This window comes from Excalfactoria chinensis, chromosome 2 (assembly GCF_039878825.1).
Source record: "Excalfactoria chinensis isolate bCotChi1 chromosome 2, bCotChi1.hap2, whole genome shotgun sequence".
Lineage (NCBI taxonomy): Eukaryota > Metazoa > Chordata > Aves > Galliformes > Phasianidae > Excalfactoria > Excalfactoria chinensis.
In genome coordinates, this window is record NC_092826.1 from 35,874,646 (window position 1) to 35,889,669 (window position 15,024).

The window sequence follows — 15,024 nt, forward strand, 5'->3', positions numbered from 1 at the left end:
TACCTGTGCGACCTGGTGTAGGGAACCTGCTTTGGCAGGGGGGTTGGACTCGATCTCAAGAGGTCCCTTCCAACCCCTACGATTCTGTGATTCTGTGAAGCGCACTGGGTAAATTAGGGGTAAATCTAAACCCTGCGACTACTGCTTGACTATAGACCACAATTAAAAGCAAACAAAAAACCACAGAAAACAAAATCTTTTGCAGCACAGCAGCTTCGAGAAGCCACCATTTTCTATTGGGACAAAATAGAATTTAAGTTCTATGCCATGCTGCCATGAAAGTTTCCAATACTGAAGCACCAAAAGGTCTTCTGCTTACTTTTGGTATTGCTTCTTTTAACAGACTGTAAAACTTCAGTTTGCAAGACTTACCCACACACTGAGTTCAAATGCAGCCAACGCTGACAATAAAACCACAATTAAGCACCAGGAATTGGAAAAATGTGCCAGCTATTTTCTCACCCATCTTTTCAAATGGGCAATGCAAGCTGATTGTCATTTGGACTGCTTTAATACCTCTTCATGTTTTACCAGTAAGCACGTTTCTTGCCTGGAGGGTCAACTACAGTCCACAAGCAGGTACTGAGAATCAAGGAGTTACTTTCTTATTTGTGAATACATGCATTTGTGTGTGTTTGTTATGAAGCTACAACAGCATCTGTATGCCCAAGTTACTAAGTATATAAACAACTTTATGGCGTTCATTACTATTTTAAAGCAAACATCAGCTGCCATATTTGAGCAATGAACAAGGTAAGTTAACAAGTCCCTAAACCTGGTCCCCACTACATGGGTGCTAGAAGACTGGAGAAATACAATAGCACATCAGCTTCCAAACTGAAGACTCATACATTCTTAAGATACGCTTTTCTGATTCCTCTTAATTGCAAAAGCTCATTATGGAATAACTAGAAATCCTTAACAGCGCAGCTACAAACTTCATCCGCAACTGTTTTCCTATTTATAAAGCCACATTTTCAGCTCAGTAGGAGGAAAGGCTCAGACTTATTTGTATCAGCTAACTTTTCAATATTATAGCGTGTTGTTGCTGACAACCAGGTATTAATGCTAATGCTTATCTGAAAGTTCATAATTATATAACTTATCCTTTTTAAACAATTTACTGCGTTAAACGCTTAACAGTTTTATCCTGAATAAAAATCCTGCCAAAAACGCAATGAGCATCTTCAGTACAATTCTCAGCCTTTTCTTTGAAAGGCAAACAAACTCATTATGTTCCATAAGGAGAATAAAGTCTCTACAAGAAGACTAAAATCTTCTCAAAGGCAGGATTACATTAAAAAAGATTTTATTCTTGGCTCAAATATGAACATTTGGGAGTCACCACTTTCAAGCAAGCACTCACCCACTTAAAGGCTGAAGCATTTATTTTGAAAAGCAGTGTGAAATTTCAGAGGAAAAGAAAAAAAAAAAGAAAAAAAAAAAAACTATTTTGCACTTCCCTGCTTTTGGTAATTCTCCAGATATGACAAAAAATAATCTCGAAATAGCCTCTTCCCTATATAACCATTTTCTCATAGACACTGCCAAGTTATCTTACACCACCAGTGAGAATTTCTACAAGACGTAATGACTTCCAGGCAAAGCAACACTGAGTACAGAAATCAAGTGAAAATTAAAAGCATTTGAGGTATTTTCGAAGACACCTGAGAAAAAGGCCTGGGGAATTCATCCCACTGGATGTCTACCATATACTGCCCTGCCACCAGCCTGCTCAATACCACTAGAAAGGATGGAAGGCAACAGCAGAGGGCTAAGTGCCATATCCTCAATGCCCAGGGCAGATGAGTTTCAGTCAGCCCCACCACGAAGGACTACATTCCTACTGCAGCTAACAGTCCTCAGAAGAGCAACGCTTCACTGTTGGATGCAAACCAGGTACCGTAAATGTTTTCCCAGATCCAGCCCAAATCAGCTGCAGAAAGGAAAAGCTCATCTAGAAAACTGGATCAGGTCCATATAGGGCTTTTGAACGAAGAGTATTACTTGTCTGTGTATGCATATGGACAACATTGTGTTATGGCAGAAATACCAAAGGATAGAAAGGAGGATTCAGTCTCCTTTCTCCAGGATGACATAAGCCTACCTGGAGACATCCACACACATAATGTGCATTGGGACTTTGAACGTGATCTAGGGGGAAATGTCCATGCCTATAGCAGGGGGGATGGAATAAGATAGTCTTATGGGTTCCTTCCAACCCAAATCGATCTGTGATTCTGTGGATACTGACGTGTGCTCCTGGTGCCAGAAGTGGAGCCATCAGTTTTCTGGTTGACGCTTTTTCCCTACCTCATGCATGCACATATTTGTGGGAATGTTGTTTTGGCCATTCTCCTCGTGTTTTACATGAAAGCACTGCTACTTTCTCTTATCTGCAAAGCAAGATCTTGTCTGTGACCTGAAAAAGCTCTGTAAGCTGCATTTACTGCAGTAATGGAAAACTAGGCCCAAGAAGCTGAATATTTTGTGACTACATTCATTTCATGCATGCCAGTCTCCAACTAAAATTACAGCATCAAGCAGCAGCTCACCTTTCTTTCTTTTCATTTAAATACCTACACCCAGAAATGTACATAGGAGTAAATTAAGGCATTTTACTATATAGGCCAAGTCCTGACCTGTACATCTACATAAGTTAGCATAAAGGTAGAAGTACTAAAGACATCAAAAACAAAACATTAATGACTCATTTAAATACTCATTGTAGAGATTACTAGGAGAAAATATATATCTATGTCTAAGAAAAAAAAAAACACCAAAAAAACTGAAAAGTAATAAACAAAACCAGAGACTGTATATAATTATATATATAGATGTATAAAGAAGATTTTTCCTTGTGTGAAATTTCTTGTATTTTACAAGAAGACAACACACTAAACTAAGCATCTTCATTTTCCGTCACTTTGCATTTTGTATGTATTTAGGTTGAAGACTAACTACATAACTCAAGATAATTCAAATCTGTTCTGAAACATGCTTTTAATTACCTGAAAAAAAAGCTGTAGAGTTCTCTGTGCAGAACACATCTTTTTTTTCCCCAGGAAGAACACATCTGTCTTCTTCCCAAGTCAGAACAGAATTGGTTAAAACAAAAACTATCACGCAATGGAAAACAATTAGATATTTGCGTTCTGTAATTTCTCAACAGGGGAAAGCAGTTCTTCTATAATTCAAGCTGCCAAAGGCTGCGAAGCTGTGATCAAAGACATTATAATGTCAAAAAGAAAAGAGACAGACACTGGACAGCAACCCAAGGGCACGCTCCCTGCTTTCTCAGGAGCTTTCAGAGCTACAAAGCCCAGCAGCCAGAAGGAATCCAGCCATATTCCAGCACCATAACCGCCTCCTCCATGTACTTACCAACCCACTCCTGCAGAACACTCACTGCAAATCCCAGTGAATTTTGTAAGGTTGTGACCACAAAGTTCCTTACGTTCTCATTTATACTTTTATTTTACTTTACCCACCCAAAATTAAGTGTTCTGTATACTGCCTAATAAAAGAAGGGTGTTATGAAAATGGTGATGAACCCACCATTACAACACCAAAATTGTAATGTAAAAAGAACTATTTACAACAAAGGATAAAACTATCTTATTACTTCCTCCAGCTCAATATACTATGGTACCAAGTTGCATTTAATTGAAGGAAGACTTCACTGGGCATCACTCTGGTTCAACACTGAAAACAGCAGGCTTTATTTTCAAATAGTAGGCAGCTTTCACAATTTGCACCAAGCTGAATGAAGTACTCCACAAAAGCAAGTCACACCAATTAAGGAACAGGTTTTGTTTCCCATTAGAAATTCAACTTTAAATTAGTAGAAGTTTGAAGCATGGGAAAGAGGTAGCAGAAAGTCTGGAGCCTCACATCAGCTACTGTTGCATTATGACAGGATCTCTATCACTACTGCCACAACACTAGTGTTCCTCACTTAAGAATGCCCTTCTATAATTACTACACTTGCTAAATAGCTCTGAAATTAATAGAATGGTGTATTTATACACTTCAATCATGTGACTAACAATAGAAAACACCAGACAGACAATTCAAAACAGACAGAATTCACGTCAACATGCAGTTTTGTCTCCCTGCCTTCCTGTTTCACCTGGACAGTGGCTCCTTTGTTCAGAGCACAGCAGTGGGCACCACACAGCTGTCTCACAGCTCTGCAATGCCACTCCAGAATGACACTGTGATATCTGGCTGCAAAGTAAGCTTACTGCCATTAGTAGCACTTGGTTAGTAAGGATCACAGTAATATATAGGATGCAATGAAGTGTACACTGGAGGTGGACCACATGCATCTGATTTCAAGCAGAGACTGGGCACCTTATACCAAGCGCTTTCAGTAACAGTGATGCAGAAGTAATATGGAAAACATCCGAGTTGATTCCAACACTTGGAAAAGCATCATTTAATACCTTCATAGCATTTACAGATAATGAAAGCTCAGAGAAAAAACCTCTTCTTAAGCCCAGAGTTGATGGGGAACAAGGCTTTTCCTGGTGCATCCAGCCTCTTGCATTTTAGGCCAAGCACTGATACTGCTGCTTAGCCAGCTAAGCAGGAGTTAATTCAGTTTTTACATCCCTAGAGCCTCTCATTCTCTAGTCTAATCTTTAGGAAGATCACTTAGAAATGGATCAAACACTAGATGAGCATTCGCTGCATATATTTCTTCCCAAGTGGCATGGATACTACTCCAAAACGCCCCAGGGCCACACAGTTCCCTTGCTGGGAACCAGAAAGATGAGCAGAGGTACCTGCAGGGTCAGGACATGAAAATAAGCCTGGGAAGCAGGACGTGCCTTCGCCATCATGCTACAGACAAGCCAACTGTCAACTGCCTGAGATGCAAGGAGATGCTAGGTGAGGTACGTTTCAGAAGCCACCACACTCCACATTCTCTATACACTTACAATGGTGCCCCCTGGGCCATGGGGCTCAGTCCAGTGTCTAATTTCCTACTTTATAGAAAACAGACCATTACCTCCTCACCTCAAGCGAGAGCTCCTTAATTTTTCATGCGCATTCATAACCTAGTCACACTACTTCCCCTTATCTTGGATCCCTTCAGATCCCTGCAACAAGACAGGTGGTTGAGAAGAGTAAGCCACTGGCAGAATTTTGCATTTTTATTACATTTGGGGGAAGGCATGCTGCAATAATCTTGTTCCATCTCATCAGCATTCCTGTTCTTTAGCATATTTTCTGAATAAAGCCTATGCAGGCAAATTAGCACGGTGATATTTCACATAGTTCTTGGTCTTTATGGTTCATTCTCTCACTTGCTAATGCTTCCTGTCAGTTGCCAGGCTCCTAGATCAGTAAAGGGTAATTTGCACATCTGCCTACTGTAGCAGCTGTCTTTTGAAAATTAGGATGGATGGCTTCACAACCTCAGCCACAGCATCAGAACAGCCTGAAGATGTCAAACCAAGAGGATTTTAGGACAAAGTGGCTTCCAAACATTCAAAAGTCCAAAAGAGTACTTTTATCTTGTGGAGCTTTGAAATATCACTTTTAAAGTCGTCGTCCCTCAGCCATCCCCCTCCCCCCACTAGTGACAGACGAAAGAAGCTCCAAGAAAGGCCTGCAGCATATTTTCACCCCAAGTCCTCCTAATTTTACAATTGCTGAGTGAAAGATGCGTTGTCTGTATATGTGCATTTCTGCAATTGCACTTATTCAATCATTTTATGATGAAAAATAAATTACTGTATACAATCTGTTACTACTCAGATAGCAAAACACTTATGTCTGGTAGCAGGCTTGCTGTTTTTGGCTTTAGGAGGTTCCCCCCCCACCCCCCTCTTCCTGTGAGAGGAAAGATTTTCCCAAAGGATTTAAGTGATTTCATAAAACAAATGTAAAAACAAAGACACTTTTGTCTAAAGACTGCAAGTTTTGTTTTAAAGGGAAGGGACAGAGAGGGAAGGAAGAGAGAAATGACACTGATCATCTTCCAATTAAAGAGGAAAAAAAAGCAGACCTCATTCCAAAAATAGAAACTTTTTGATAGCACAAGCTTTCTATAGTAAGGAGGTTATTAAAATAAATAAATAAATACATCAAATTAAGATTTGTTTCTAAATATACACATCTTGCTTAACACAGTCACCAGTGAACACCTCAAACCATTATAGCAAAGATCAGAGGAAAACATTTTCTCTCCAAATTCAACTGCTTACACTGTGCATTCCCATTTGCTCTGCTTCATTAGAGTTAGTTTCTTTCCCCTACAGTCTACCAAACAGAAGGAGGAAGAAAAAAAGATGGAGATGCGTGGTTTTAAATATACAAAGATTTGTGGGATTCACTTCAGCTACAACTGCTGAAGCTTAACCGAATATGTGCAATTTCATTTACACAATTAGGACTCAATACTACAGTGGAAATAACCCCCTGAACTTGAGCAGCAAACATGTCAAGACCAAAACAATAGTAGCAATAAATAAAGGAAGAACTAATTAAACCATCAGCGAAGCCTTCAGCAAAGCTTGTGTTATGGTCTTGCAAGAAAAATCTAAGTGTGCAGACCTTCACATCTACAGATGTTCCCCATGCATTTACACAAACACACTGCAGAAATATCACGTCTTACAGAACTGGGACTCCAGTTTCTCACTAGTGGATATTAGTTAAAAATAATACGTGTGCATATTGAATGAAAGCATTCCATAAATTCCCATTCACGCTGCCCACCACTTGAATTAATTCAGTATAGTCACTCACTGCAGTTGTCGCTCAACACATAGAAGTAACTCACTGGAGCTCAGCAGCAATACACTTCAGCACTATCACAGCTCAGAATGGCAAAACAACATAGATAATAGGGATCTTGCAATTAAGTTGAACATAGAAGTGAAATCCAGCGCATTTTAACTACTCACATCTATATGACTGACTTAGGAATGCTGGTATTAAACTTGACTTTTTTTCTAAACGTAGTTTCACAGAGGTATATGTGTACCTAAAAAGTAGCAAGGTGCTCTTCTTTGAGAGAGGAAAACAGGTCCAAACTACTGAGGGTGGACAGAAAAAATAACAGTGGCAAATGGATCACAAAATGGATCACAAAAGCATTATACATGTATGCATGTGCATATATATATATATATATATATATATATGCAGATATACACTTACAAAATGCATGTTATCATCCCAAGGCCTGCTCACCCAACCATTACTCCAAACAATTCTACAGCATAGTTTAAGCTGCACATACATACATGCGCCAGCACGCACAAGAGACACAGCTTCACTTCCAATAGCCCACTGACCTCCCTGGGTAGTACACACTGATTAAGCTGTCAAGTAGAAAAGGACAACAACATACAAAGGTCATTCTGAATCCAAAGGTCTGAGTCCATTCATGAATTTGATAGCTATTTACGACAGACTTGCCTAATGCTGTGTAGAGGTACTGGAGAAAGAACAATGCTGCTACCGGTGGCCCTTTCACAAGGAAAGGATGCTTCTTCAGCTCCTGTTTGCACAAGGAAAAAAGAAAGATAAACACCAGGTCAAAATCAGAAAGAAAGGTGCCAGTGAGAACTGGAAGGCTGTGGAACAGCCTTTCTTTCCCCTTTCTTCCTCCTACAGCTCTCCTTTCCTTTGCTTGTTTGTGAACTACACAAAATGCCGTGTAAAGGGCAGATGCTCACACCTAAAAGGTTCTCCTGCAGTTTGCTGCAAGGCTCTGCTTTGTTCCTTCCCCACTGAACCCTCTCTTCATTCAGAGGAGTTCTAAATAGCGCAACCCCAACCAGCTAATAGCTATCCCACAGTTACATCACAGTGATGAATAAAACATGAGCTTTCCAATTTAATTCGAACACGCATTAATACGCATACTGAGTTCAAGTGCATCACAAGCAATTCTGTCATTTCCCTTTTCACCGGTTTGCTCATTCAGTCTTTCCCTAACTTTCGGATTGTCAATCACATCTCTCTTGTATTCTTCCACTTGTGCATGCTCCAGGTTTTACCTCCATCTCCTTAAACTGTTCCCCTCTTGCTCCAGTCCACTTCCCTGTGTCCCAGTCTGATCATGCTTGCCATGAACACAGAAAGGAACAAGGATGTTCCTTTCCACTTGCTCGAGCTGCAGACAATACTGGATGTGGCTGTTATCTTCCCTGACCAATAAAGTCTTCAAACATTTCCTCCCATTTCTTAATGCAGACTTTTCCAAGAGCTCAAATTTGTAACAGGAAATTATTGGAGCGATTGTGTTTTAAAGAACTCAACAAAGCATCAGGAGATGTGTGCTCAGCTCTGATTTGCTGGAGGCCGTTCAAATTTAGGCCGACTCTCTCCTTTATAAACCTGGAATAATAACTCATCCACCTCATCCATTAGCATTTGTAACTTCAAAGCTGTCAAACAAAAGACGCTACACAAACACGAAGCATAGCTCTGGTCTCATCTTTTTTAATCGCTCGCATAGAAGAGCAACAGGAGCAAGTGGAAAAAAAAAGAATTCACAATAAGTGAATAGCATAATACATGCTAAAAGCTACCAAGACAATAAATTCAATTTTCCCTGGGATTGTTAAATTATTCTTTTGATGGCTCAACACAATCTTTTCACGTTTATTTCCTATGGGGGATGCTAACACACCGAGTTCATTACACAGCTCCACTTGAGAAGGGGGAATGGAAAGAAAAAAGGAAAAAACACATGTATTTAAAGCAAACATTAAAAACTTGAACTATTAAATCTTAAGTCAACTACAGTGGAAAGGAGTTTGCAGCTGGATTATTTCTAAGGAAGTCAGACACCTGCCTTATAAATTCAAAACAAACAGACATAAAACAGTATCAAGACACTGATCTTGCTTTGATGTACAAACGTTCTCAAAGCATCTTACTTTTTTAAAATGATTCTTCTAAAGATGCATCCGCACCAATGACATACATTCTTCCTCCTTTTGAAAGAGTACTCTTGAAGCTTCCAGAAGACAGATTGTGTCTACAAAGCCCAGCCACAGGAGAGCTTACAAATGGGCAGGCCCCAATGCTCTAGAGGAGATCAAAGTCAACACGGTGGGGCCCTCAAATCACATACACCATCATTAAGCTTTCTGCACGGCACACGCCTTCTGTTCATACCAGACAAGCCTTCAGCTGAAGGGGAACCCGGAACAAAGTGTCTGAGCTGCCATGCCTTATGCTTCAGGGCATTCCAGTTGACTTGGGCCTCCCTGGCCTTCCTGTGGCTCAGCACAGCAAATGGATATAAGCACCCACTCAACAGGAGAGCATGGTCCTTACTTACATGTTCATCAGCCACCCCGACCTCCAGCCTGCTTTTCCATTTTCTATCCCATGCATAATAATTTGTGGTTATCTTTAATATTTTATGACTTATACTTGATTCCTTGTACACTAAAACAAAACAAAAATAGAAAAAGCAGCAGCTACTAATGGCACTGACAGGAATTTTACTTGCTAAAAATTCCATTCACCATCATGTGACTGGACTACACTTACTTTCATCTCCAAAAAATTTAAAAACAAGAACAGCCTATCTGCTCATGATACTTCCATCACGGAAGCATCTTCTATATCCATTGATTTGCACCAAGGATTGAAGCATCACGCTTAAAGTAGCCTGAGTTACCTGAACAGGTTCCTCAGCAGTCACACAAAAACTTAAGCACAAACTGTAACTTAACAGACAAGCAGGTGGGAGGGTACCCAAAATCTGATAGCTGAGAAACTCATTTCAATTTTCAACATACACGTTTTCTAACATTTATTCAACAAGTCATCCAGTCATCCTCCTGTACAACAAGCTTTTAATCAACAATTACAGATCAACTTCAGTTTATGACCTCTCCTCTTCTCTAAGAATCCACCCCAGGGCATTTCTTAGCAGTTGCTACCCTCCTGTCTGCTCTAAGAGATAGAAGCCAACATAGCTTCAGTTTTAGTCTCCATCTAAATCCAGACTGTTTGTTCACATCATTTTTGTAGCCTGGATGACCCTCTGCATGTTCTACTGGAATTTTATCTTCTCTGTAAACAAGTAACCAGAACTGCATACAATATTCTATATGAAACCTCCCCAGTGCCTTGTATAATAACTTGCCTGTCTCCACTGAAGAGATCTCGACAACCACCACATTTGCCTTTGTTTTGTGTCCAGCATCAGTCATCCCTGTTTGACTACAGCATGTAAGCCTTTCTCTGCAGACCTGTTTTAAGGGATGACCTCCCAGCTGATAGCAGATGCGCTGCTAACAATCACTAGCAGACAATCGCACTTTCAGAGCTATTTAACTTCCTCTCATTCCTATTGCTTCAGTCATCCTGGACATTCAAGTCTTTCTGTGCAACAATCCAACCTTCCTCAATGCTGACTGTGCTCCCTGACTTCACCTCATCAGCAATCACCCTTCAAACAGATTCATCTCAGCTGGTATGAAGGAAAGAAGACCAGCTCCACAGCAGTACCTACCCCAAGCAGCAACTCTGTCCACACAACCAGAGTCACGATTTGTGTCTCCTTAAGTTACCCCACCATTTTTTAGCCAATCCTCCTATTTCCAATTTAGTTATTTTCAGCGTGGCACTGCTGAACTGCAGTCTTCTACTCCTTTTGTCTACAACACTCAGTACTTATCCAGCACTAATACATCTTTAGTCTTCCATGACCTAATTGTGGCAAATCCATGATGCATTTTATCCTGTTTTCCACTTATCTTTGTGTATTTAATTACTTTTTCCATTCCAAATTTGTTCTAAATCCCTGAATATTATTAAGACCGAAGCAAGAAGTGTGAATAGATTTCATTCTTCTCTCCTTAGAAAATAAACACAAGTGTAATTATTTTGCTGTACTGCTATCACAGCCACTACACCCAATTTGACAGACAACAAACAACTCATTTTTTTTTTACCTGGCTCCAACATTCTGTGCCAACCCTTTCGGAGTCCTACAGCAAAGACTCTTTGCTTCCTTTGCTTGACAGCATTAAAGCTTGAAACAAGCATAAGACTTGTTACTTGTCACGCTGTCTTTCTCCCACATTCAAATCCTCATTTCTATAGGAAAGTGGCCATAACTGGCTAACTTTGGAGTTGTTAAAGTCACATATTCTTCAACTACAGCCTGGTCCTCATAGTATCAAACCCAACTTCTCTTCCTCCCACCGCTTTTATTAAAAGAAAAACAAAGCAAAAAACCCTCTGTTCATGTTAAATTGCTTCACAATCCAGGATTTAGAAATACATATTATTCCCACAGTTTCAGCCCACTGACAGTCAGTCTCCTCCTTCACTTCAGTCCTTAAAGGTTTTCTGGTAACTTGTGGTATCTTTTTCAAGGTACTTACTCTTGTAGCAAGGTTCGCAGACCCCTTGGAAAACTTTTCCTCCTGCTTAAAATGCAGATTCTGAGCAGATGTCGTACCTTTCATTTAAGGCAATCCAGCATATTTTTCCCCTCCTCCAAATTCGTAGGTCTTTAGCTTAGCAGACTTCACAAACCAGTTCTTTTAACTTCTCACAGCTTGTCCTTCTGAAATAAAAGTACTTTGCAGTTGATCTATTTATCCCTCATTTCAATTCACAATGATTAACTTGTGGCTATAATCAACACAGGCACCTTGTGGAACAGAGCTGTAAACTAGTGATGGAAAGCAAGATCCAGCGTCAGTCACAGAGAGACCAGAAACATTCCAGAACCAGAGTTTAAAGATATGAAATCCAGCTCCGAGCAGGGTGTACATACAAGTTCACTGCCCATTCCATTACAGTTAATGGGCAAAAGACATCCCAGGATAATTAGATTGGATATCAATCAGTAGACTGAGATATGTGACCACTTTTAGTAGCATACTTACAAAAGGAAGACTTTTGTGCACGATGCTTTTTCACGTTAGCACCATATCTCAAATAGGTTCTGTAGCTCTGAGAAACCAAAACATGATTGCAGGGCCATGTTTCATAACTTCACACACTTCTGCCTCATTAAATGCAAGTCACTCCTCCTGGTTTTGGAGTATAATATAGATTTTAAGTAGAAACCAACATCACACCCACTGTAAAACCACACCTGTACAGAGCCCCTCCAGGAACAACCTCAAGTGCCTCCATCCCCAAGATGCTGGGAAGAGTGGGCTCAGATGGCCATGCTCTGCAGCAGGACATAGCAAGACCCTCTCCCAGCAAAGCAATGGCAGATGGGCTCTATATTTGCCTGTAAAACACCATTCCCCTCTTAGCTTTGACTCATGATGTGATTTCTCTCATTATCTGCAGAGATGTCCTGGCACAAGGGCAGCTCAGGGCTATCAGCTCCATCAAGGCAATACATCACCCAAAAAGTATATTTGTGGTATACCTACGCTGCAGAGCTGAGGAGAGCACAGGCATCTGCTTGTTACCTCCTGCCCACTGAGGCTGTGCCCACAGATTCAATACTGCATCATGAAATACCAAACATCATAGTTAATTATGGACCTCTATAAAATGGGATACCTGTCAGAGCCAGCATACAGCTCTAAGAGCACCAAAGCACACCATGGCAAACAACAGCCCCATCCCCACAGAAACTACCAGTGATCCTTCACCTCCCTCTCTCTCTCAGCCTCCATCACCAGAAATGGTCTCTCCAGCTCATAGGGAAGCTTCACAAAAGCAGGGCACTTGCCCACTCTCACAACAGAGCAGCTTTCAAGAACGGTAATCTCTTCATCCCACCCCAGTGAACAGGGTGCCATATTTCACCCCCCCCCCCCCACACACACACCCTCCAGAAGTGCTCAGAAGGGTTTTGTTAACTCTAAGCCAGTTGTGTGCTGGGGTGGTATGGATTACACTGACCTTTTTAGAGCTCTCAACTTTTTTAAATAAGTAGGGCACAACGTGAGACACAAGGCACACTGTATACACCCACATCGTGCCATGCACTAAGAACCAGCATGCTCTACGGGCAGGACCAACAACAGGCTGTCCTATAAAGCGTGGCTCTTATGGTACATAAATATGGATGTGAAATGAAAGCACTAGCTCTAACCCAGTACCATATTTAATCAAGAGACACATTTCAAAGAGGAGTGAAGCCGAATTGTAAAGTGACCTCCACAAAGCCACTCGGCAAATCAGTAGCAGATTTAAAAACAGGGCATTTACAGCCATGTGATAAAAGGTCTACGTTAAAGATAAAAAGCCCGTTCTGCAGATAAAAGTCGTCTTCCTGCTTAAAAACACAATAGCAGTGTCATTTTAAGCACAAAGGATGTTCCACCCCTAAGTATCTGAACACAAGAACCGCAGATTTTAAACACAAGAACGGATCGGCATGCAAATCACCCTAAACAAGGTCTGAGTGAATTAACACCGTGATGGCAAGGGAGAAGTCGACCTGCCCACGCCAAAACCTTTGAAAGTTTTAACCTCCTCCATTGTATACGGTGCCATACACGTTGGACCATAGGAAACAGCTCCACTTCTTGCCCTAGCTGAGAGAGATGCATCACTGGAGGAGTACGGGCCGTGCAAGCCTGTTACCTCCGGACAAGCCTCCTCGCCGGCCCGAAGTTTTCCACGGCTCAGCTCAGCGCCGGGAGCCGCCGGCCGACCCGCCCGGGCAGCACGGTGACAGAGGAGCAGCAACACCATGTGCTCGGCCCCATCCCCGCGCAGGGGAGTCCAAGGGAGGAAGTTCACGCTCCTCACCGACCCGGGAAGATAACTCGGAGCAGCTAACCGGTCAGTCCTCCCAGCTGCTTTCTCCCGGGCCATATGTTGTCCCCTGATATTAGCGAGGAATTTCAAAACGCTTCGCCTGCCTCGCCACAGACCCGCTCTGCCGCTGGATCCCGAGCGAACGGGCAGCGAACCGGCTCCGCTTCCCCGCGGCACCCGCCCGGCGGGTCCGCCCGCCCTCTCCCCACCGAGCAAGGCAGAACAGAGCAGGGCAGGGCGGCTCCCACCACACCGCAGCGCCCGGTGGGATGAGCCCCCCGCCCGCCCTCCACCGCGGGGGATCCGCAGCAAGAGGGGGAGCGGCTGCGGGGCGGCGGCGCGGCGCTCAGCCCAGGGCCCCAGCGCGCCCGTCGAACCCAGAGCCGCGGCCCGGCCCGGCGCCGCGCCCTGCTGCCCTTACCGTCTTCGCCGGCACGACGCGGAGCCTCCCGCTGAGGAGCGAGGCGAAGCCGCGGGGAAGAGCGGGGGAGCCGGGGCCGAGAAAGCCGCCGCCGCCGCCAGCGGGAGGAGGAGGGGGCGGAGGATCGACTGCGAAGGGGAGGAGACGGGGGGCGGGCGAGCCGAGGGGCCGGCGGCCGCGCGGCCGGCGCTTCCTCCCGACACGCCGCGGAGTGGGGCCGGGCCGAACGTGGGGGCCGGGGCGCGGGGCCCTCCCAACGCTGCCGAGCCCGGCTCTGTGTGGGTTGGCCCCTCGCCGCGCTCTCACCGCACGGAGCTGCCCCGCCGCCACCGTCGCCTTTGTTCGGCCGAGGCGCGGCCGGGGGTGGGGGCGGCGGGCCGGCCTCTGAGCCCCGCCCGGGGTTGCTCCTTCGGCCGCGGACGGCAAGGTATTACCGGTGTTAATTTGGGGCTGCGATGAAAGCCCCGCTTACCTGTGCCAAGCGCTGCTCGGCATCCAGCGTTGAAGTCAGCCCACGCGCAGCGCCTCGGCTGCCTGTTTATGCCTGGGGAGCTGACTGGCGACTGCTCTGTTAAATTAACTTGTGGGGGTTTTTCCCTTCTCTCTCTCGCACTCTTTTTTTTTCTTCCCTCAATTGCAGAGGGTAAAAGAAGCAGTGAAGACTGTTTTCTTAGCATTCTTTTCTTGGCAGCTACCAAGAAATACAAAACTGGTTTCAGATACACCTCTATCCTGTTGTCAGTGTGCATGGGTTTTCTTTCAAACATCACTGATGCTCGGACAGTCAGCAGAGAAGGGATCATCCTGCTCTGTTCTGCGCTGGTGTGGCCTCACTTCGAGCATGGGGGGCAGGTTTGGGCTGCAGAGAGAAG

The 15,024-nt window shown here is 43.5% G+C and overlaps 1 protein-coding gene across 1 annotated transcript in view; it reads right to left on the reverse strand.

Moving 5' to 3' along the window:
- FAM110B (family with sequence similarity 110 member B) overlaps positions 1-14,298 on the reverse strand; it is a 101,086-nt gene extending 86,788 nt beyond the window's left edge. The window contains exon 1 of the mRNA XM_072329921.1: positions 14,153-14,298. The gene's annotated coding sequence lies outside the window, so the exon portion shown is untranslated. The remainder of the gene's footprint in view (positions 1-14,152) is intronic.
- Between the last annotated feature and the right edge of the window lie 726 nt (positions 14,299-15,024).